At 38.6% G+C, this 7,565-nt stretch overlaps 1 protein-coding gene across 10 annotated transcripts in view; it reads left to right on the top strand.

Annotated features, from left to right (window-relative positions):
* The first annotated feature begins 5,528 nt into the window (after nt 1–5,528).
* Nucleotides 5,529–7,565, top strand: part of prrc2c (proline-rich coiled-coil 2C) — a 33,024-nt gene continuing 30,987 nt past the window's right edge. For 6 of the 10 annotated variants that reach the window (XM_015397994.1, XM_015397991.1, XM_015397992.1 and 3 more), the window contains exon 1: nt 5,529–5,911. The gene's annotated coding sequence lies outside the window, so the exon portion shown is untranslated. The remainder of the gene's footprint in view (nt 5,912–7,565) is intronic. The other 4 variants (XM_015397998.1, XM_015397997.1, XM_015397995.1 and 1 more) reach the window with 1 other exon arrangement.

Here is a 7,565-nt window from a genome sequence, read left to right as displayed (position 1 = left end):
GTCAGAATTCTGAGATTAAATTGATAAATTGATGATGTCACGGGCTCGGGACACGCAGCGCTGGGATGAAATGTCTTTAATGGAGGGAAGAGGAGCCCCCATGATCCTCTCTGCTGTTCTCACCTTCTTCCAGTCTGAGGCGCTGCAGCCTCCACACCACACATGCTCAGAACGCTCTCTATGGTGCTTCTGGAGAAGGTGGGGGGTTAGAATAAACCACTTAGAGTCACATTCAGATCCAACTAACAATCAGTGACAAGACTTCTAATTTGATTGAGATTCAGCCTTTTTGCAAAGAAAAAGTAGAAACAAATTCAGTTTCCTGATGTTTGAACTGGCAGAGAAACACCCCAAATGATGTGAGGTACTTTTACTTTGAAGGAATTTGGACTAATTAAAAATGCATGCCACACTTTTCAAAATGTTTGTAAAAAAAAATCTTTAGAAGCAAACATAATTTTCTCCTTTGGTTCTTTTTTTTCAAACAACACTTTGTGTTGGTCTGGCATAAAATCCTGTTAAATCCTTTTTTAACTTGTGATTTATTTATTTATTTATTTAATTTTTTTACAAACAGCTTACAACCAATTACTTTATATCGAATTATAATTACTCTAAAATATGGATCTTTGTACAATTCTGATTCAATCCCTGAACCTGGTTCCTCTCTCATCTGAAAACCCTTAATAATCTCTGTTTATATTTGGTGTCGAGGAACTTTGTCCGCTCTGCTTCACCCACCTTTCCATGGAAAAAGTCAACTTTTGACAGAGTCAACTTTTGACATAGTCAACTTTTGACAGAGTCAACTTTTGACAGAGTAAACTTTAAACACCTTTCTGCACTTTTTCTCAGGCATATCAAAGTTAAAAATTAATGTGCTTTTACAGAACTGCCAGACATACAATCAAATATATTTCAAGATGAAAAAAGATAATTTTTTGCAAGAGTACTATACATTCTCTAACTACTAAAAGCCCTGGTTGCATTTTATTTTGTGTTCAGTAAGCTCAAACAGCCACCCTGTGTAATGGATAAGAGGGTAAGGTAACTGTTTGCTTATCATCCATTTTGATAAGGACAGCTCAAAGTAGGTCAACGCTGCAGCTTTTTATGATCAGTGTGTATCACAGGTGTTTCTCATGGCAACACAAAGACATAAACCTTTACATGGTCATGCTAAGACGGCGGTACAAGTAGAATCAAAAGGAGCAAAATCACAACTACTTTTCAAACACTGATAAGCGTGGGCGTGAGCCATTATCCATGAACACCTCTGTGCTAAAGGTTCAATATGTTTTGCATTCACTTAGAGTTATGGACACACTTCCCTAAAATTCTTGTGCAGCAAAATCTTAAAGAAGCTGAATATGAAAAAATAATGATTTTTCACTGTGAAAAGTGTCTCAGATATTCTGCAAAGTAAGGATTGAGTCACCAAAACATGTTGTTGACTGAGAGGAAGAGCACACCAGACAGAAAAGGCTCTTTGATAAGCTGCACTGAGGAGATCTTTGATCAGGCGTCTGCCGTTGGTGCTTGTAGCTGGATTATCTGCTGCTAACAAACATCCTTTCAGGTCTATTAAAGGATCATGCACATAGACTTTAACAGCATAGAAATGCTGTCTTTTTATACCGTAGTTACTTGATTTATAAGATTTAGATTATGGAACAAAAAAAAACTAGAAGACCAAAGGAAAGAATAACTAATATTAAAGCTCTGAATTTGATATATGAGTAAAACTCATAATTAAAGGAGCAGAAAAATCTAACTTCCTTCTATATTAGACAATTGTCAGTGTGGACATCAGCCTTAGATCTTACATTTGTTTATGGCGCCATCTAACGGTGAAAGCAGGTTTCACTCTGATCTCAGTGTGAAAAGGTCAGGATTGTTGTGGTTTCCAGCATCACACTGTGAGCATGTGATAGGAGGTTTCCTCAGCGAACTGAATGAGATGTCTTACCACTGTGACGCGTGATTTACAGAAACTAGGTCAAGCTGGACCTTTGGTTTGCTGTTTACATACATGGTTTACGGGAGGTGCAGGAAGACGGGAGACACTGTTGGTGGTGATGCTTGTAAACATCAGTAGAATTCCTGGACATTCATTCTTCCTCTGACCTCTCTTTGACTGAGAACACATCCAACCTGGTTAAGAAGTCCCAACAATGACTCTTCTTTCTCAGGATGTGGATGATGCTTGTAATCTATGGAACCCATTCCATAGATTACAGGCATGTCTGAAGACATAAAAACCTGGATGACTCTTAACTTTCTGCTTCTGAATGCAGACAAAACAGAAGTTATAGTCTTTGGACCAGAGTCTCTGAAAAAGAAGCTGATTAGCCAGTCACTTCATTTGGATGGGATTAAACAGATCTCAGATAATAAAGTTAAAAATCTTGGTGTTGTTTTCGATCAGGACCTGTCATTTAAATCTCATATCAAAGAGGTTTCTAGAATTTCCTTCTTTCATCTGAGGAATATTGCAAAAATGAGAAATCTCCTGTCCAGGGGTGATGCTGAGAAACTAGTCCATGCATTTGTTACTTCAAGGCTGGACTATTGTAATTCTTTACTATCAGGAAGTCCACAAACTGTAGTTAAAAGCCTTCAGCTGATCCAAAATGCTGCAGCCAGAGTTCTGATGAAAATGAAAAAGAGAGATCATATCTCTCCTATCCTGGCTTCTCTTCATTGGCTTCCTGTTAAATCCAGATGAGAATTTAAAATCCTCCTTCTCACATATAAAGCCTTAAATGGCCAAGCTCCATCTGATATCAGAGATCTGATTGTTCCTTATGTTCCTAACAGAGCACTTCGCTCTCAATCTGCAGGTTTACTAGTGGTTCCTAGAATTTCTAAAAGTAGAATGGGAGGCAGATCTTTTAGTTATCAGGCTCCTCTCCTGTGGAACCAACTACCAGTTTTAGTCCGTGAGGCAGACACCCTGTCTACTTTTAAGGCTAGGCTTAAAACTTTCCTTTTTGATAAAGCTTCTATTTAGAGTGGCTCAGGTTATCCTGAGCTATCTCTATAGTTCTGCTGCTATAGGCTTAGACTGCTGGAGGACATAGGGACCCCTTTTTCATCATTCTGCTTAATTCTATCTCTATTCTCCCACTCTGCAGAATCTATTAGTTCAATCTCTAACGTTCTGCTCTCTCTGCTTTTTCTCATAGTAGCTTCATCTGGTCTGTTCCTGTTTGGCTGTGACTCCATCCTGGAGAGAAATATCAGCTGTCCTGCTGCCATCAACACCTTTGTTTCTAGATTTAGGAGATTTGCTTGTTTTCCAGTGTAGTCCTGTTTCTCTGACTGTGACTAACTGGATGTGCTCTCTTCATCCTCTGACATGGGAGCTGGCTCGGAGCTCGTCTGCCTGGCTGTGTGTTTCCTGGACGGGGCCGCCTGTGGAGCTGGTTGACAGTTGCCTTTTGTATCTATGCTTCTTTTTCTATGTCTGCTTCTGTCTCCTTGAACCCCAGTGGGCCTCAGCAGATGGCCGCTCACACTGAGCCTGGTTCTGCTGGAGGTTTCTTCCTGTTTGCCTCTCCACCGTCACTATAAGCATGCTATATATATATAGAAAAAATTGAAAATATATATATATATATATAAGAAATTTGAAATACATATATTTTAAAAATCCACATATTATCTAACCTTTATATATACATATAATATAAATACCAGTATATAAGAATTTAAAATATATATATAAAAATTACATATAAACTTTTTCTTTCCATTTTACAGTTATGCTTTGCCTCCAGATAATAAGTCTCATTAAATGATATTTAAAATGAAGATGTGGTTTTTGTTTCACTCTAGCTTAATCAGACCCGCTTAGAATCCCTGCAAACAACATTCAGAGACATTTTATGGAAGAATTTAGGAAACAGAGCGATGGATCAACACTGATGATTCTCTGAATCATGTCGTTTAAACATAGCGCCGCTCGTGGGTCACCGGTACACCCCGGAAACAGATTCCTTCCACGCGTGACTCCAAGGAGTTTGGGTTGCCAGGTTTACATAGTATTGAAAAGAATCATCCACAGGACATGTTTTTTCGCTTTTTCACACTGACTTTCACATGGACTTTCAATTATTTTATATGTGTTGATGTAATAACCTGTGGAAAAACTGCCACAATATTATTCCTATAGACTAAATAATTGCTTATATAAGGTATGGAGAAGAACCTACCTCCCCCTATTGCTTTATTTGTTGCATACAGATTGTTTCTTTCACAAACCAAACAACTACTGGAAACAACGGAAGATTGTGACCTAACCATTAAATCTTTCCAGATTTTATTTTTTAGTGATTTAGTGATTGCAGTGTCATGAAAAGAAAATTAAAGGAAGGCAAAAATAAAAATACAACCAATGAAGCTCTTCTATGAGCTGATTAGGTGGAAAAGGGGAGTTTTGTTATGAAGTGGACTGCTCAATTTTGGACCATTCTAATGTTCTTATGTCAAATTGAAAAAAGGCTAAAATGTATATTTCGTTTTAAAAAAAACTATAATGGAAAACAAAATAAAAAAAAAGTAAAAGGTTTGATGAAAAACAATGATGAATGTTGAACAAAAAAAAAAAAAACATGCTTAAAGAAAAAGTATCACAGAAAAGAAAAGAAATTGGTTCAATTGTTTGTAGTTACCAAAACAATTTTATTAACTATCAGTTTTAAATTGCGTCTGTTATGCATTGAAAAATTCCTGTCAACAGACATCAAAACTGTAGATTATAAAGAGGAGAGTATACTGTAGGCCTAATAGATATATTTTTCTTCTCAAACCTTAAATTTATCCTCTCATTTCTGAAATTATATTTCTAAATATGCAGACAATACTGTCTTGTTTCAGGCAGTAGAGGCAAATTTATTCCAGGGCTAATCTTGGAGTTGAACACCACTGGTTTTGGTAACCAGGCCCAGCAGAGGAAGCCATATCTAAATAAAATAAATCACCATTCTGACACTCAGTGCTTGAGTTAAAATTTCAGAGACAAGATAGCCCTGCAGTTAATAGTGATGGGAGCTCAAGATGTAAGTTTAGTGTTATCCCCTCCGTAAAAAAATGAATAAATAAATAAAAATACTTTTTTATTTCTAAGAGCTGTCACATGCCCTGACATTCAGAAAATACTTGCAACATTTTAAGCAGAACCTCCTCCATACCACTCTGCTGAAATAAATAAAGCTTTTTGCTATAAATTCGTAAAACTATAAATGGCTGTTAATATTAACTAACCTATTTCTTCATTTGTCTGTCGATATTTTAAGTACTCCATGTTTCTATTTGATTTTTAAACAAACCTTTTGAATAACATATAGGAAAAAAATAGCGCTTTTTTTTTTACAGTAAAATGACGACAAGCTTAATTTATTTCATTTAGATAAATACTTATCGTTGGAGTTTTGATTTAGTTAACAGAAAATATAGTTAAAATGTGGGAGCATCGATGGAGGCTGAAAGAAGCTCTGAGGGGCGACAGAGGATAAATCTGGCAACTAGTGTCCGCCATCTTTGATTTTTGGGGGGACAGGCCGCGGCGCGAGCGGGGCCTCACTCAACCATAAAAACGGTCAGACACGAGATAACCGAGCTACGGGACAACCGGGAATCCTGCGCGCCGGCTCCCCACAACCAAGGCCCAGCACCCGAGGACAGAGCCGCGGCTAGAAGCGGCGGGGGACGCAGAAAGCAAGCAGCCCTCCCTGCATGTGGACAGCGGTTTGTTGGCAGCTAGCGACTGCAGCTAAACACGGCTAGCCAGCTTTTGTAATCCGCCGGCGAGACAGACGTTCGCTCACGTCCGACCAGGCCGAGACTGGATTTTTGAGTTGCGGACATAAAACACTGCAGAAGGCAAGGGACTCAGCGGCCGTGGCAGGTGGGTCTGTGCTCCACGCAGCACTTTGTGGTTTCCACTCTGAAATGCTCTCCTACCGCACAGCGCTAGCTGGTTAGCATCCGGACGGGCTGTGAGGGGATGTGATGGCGACCAGCGAGGAAACGAAACTACGCTAAGCGATGCGAGTTTGTGGCCTTCAGTAGAACACATGTTGGGCCGTGTTGCTGAGAACGTGAGAAGCGGGGCGGTTTAAGGGACGCTTTTGTTGATTTATTAGATATTAGTTGTGTCCTTTGGTTGATTTCTGGGCAAAGAGGCCCTCCTCTTCCCTGCCGGTATGAGACACCCTCCCTATCTCTTTGATTCATGGAAAGGATGGCTTGTTGGCCCAGCAGCAGCAGTGATTCATTTAAAAGCAAAGAAACTGCTAAATGTATCTTAAAATTGTGTTTAAACGCTCAGAAATGTGCGCTTAAGGCACAGCTTCCTGTGTAATTGGGAGTGAATTGTGACTCAGGACTTCATTATTCCTATTGGAAAACCATCTAACGAATCGGTGAGTTTTTCCAAGGCCACAGGCAGGTTTCATACATATTCAGGAAACTGTTGAGATTTATTGAAGCTCTGCTTATCGAGTGACTGATCAGAGGAGAATTTAGAAGAAGATGGAATAGAAAATCCCTTTTATTGTCCCACAATGGGGAAATTCTTAATGGGCTCATAGGCTGGAAAAGTAAATTGGTTTCCAAAATCTGGATCGATATTAGGAAAATAAGAGAGATGTTCCTGAAAAAGTCGTACAAATTGAGCTGCTGATTTTAACAAATGTCATCCATCAGTCCACCTATTCACCCCTTGTCTGTTTCCATCATCCATATAATAGCCAGTAATAAAATGTTCTGGTTACTCCCCCCTTTAGCCATTCATTCATTCCTTTTTTCCTTAAGTCAGTTCCTCCATCCATCCCTATATTTATCCCTTCTTACATTCATTATCATCCACTTTATCTTTCTTTTCTCTCTTACTGATCAGGTGTTTGCAGATGCCTTATTTATTGACCGTTGCAGTGGCACATTTTTTTAAATTAAAAGAATTGAGAACCAAAGAATGTTGAACATTGGTGTTCTATGCAACATGATAGTTGGTTTATTTAATAAACCAACGTCCATCATATTCTACACTGGAAAATAATTACACTCAAGTTTCACTTTCTACATTTCTGATTGGTAAACATTTGCATTTATTACAACATCCTCTGCCCTCAAACCTGGTCATTGTCCACTGATCCCTAAGGCTAATGAAGCTGCGCTGATTAACAACCAAACCATAATCCTCACCAATCTATTGACAGCCATGTCGACTAGAAAAGCAAGATGGTTGTGAAGAGACGTTTTAGGCGCTCTTAAAAATATGCAATAGAACTGGTACATTATAAACTGTAATTAACAGTAAACGGGCCTTTCTTGGTGTAAGTGGTCATTCGGTTATTAGATTGGGAGAAGAGTAGATGAGTTTGATCAGTTTATATGAACGTTTCAAGGGGAAAGGGAATCATTTGATGTTTCAATTAGGGTTTAGCATCTTATATTAGCACTTAGGATGATTATAATTGCTAACTGTAGATAGTAGAACCTCTGTTTATTGCCTAGAAACTCTAGGTTCATACACCATTTCCTTAAAGGAATAGTACACC

Source organism: Cyprinodon variegatus, unplaced genomic scaffold (assembly GCF_000732505.1).
Source record: "Cyprinodon variegatus isolate N-32 unplaced genomic scaffold, C_variegatus-1.0 Scaffold902, whole genome shotgun sequence".
Lineage (NCBI taxonomy): Eukaryota > Metazoa > Chordata > Actinopteri > Cyprinodontiformes > Cyprinodontidae > Cyprinodon > Cyprinodon variegatus.
Note: the sequence above shows the minus strand (reverse complement) of the source record. Positions and strands in the feature narration are given on the sequence as shown.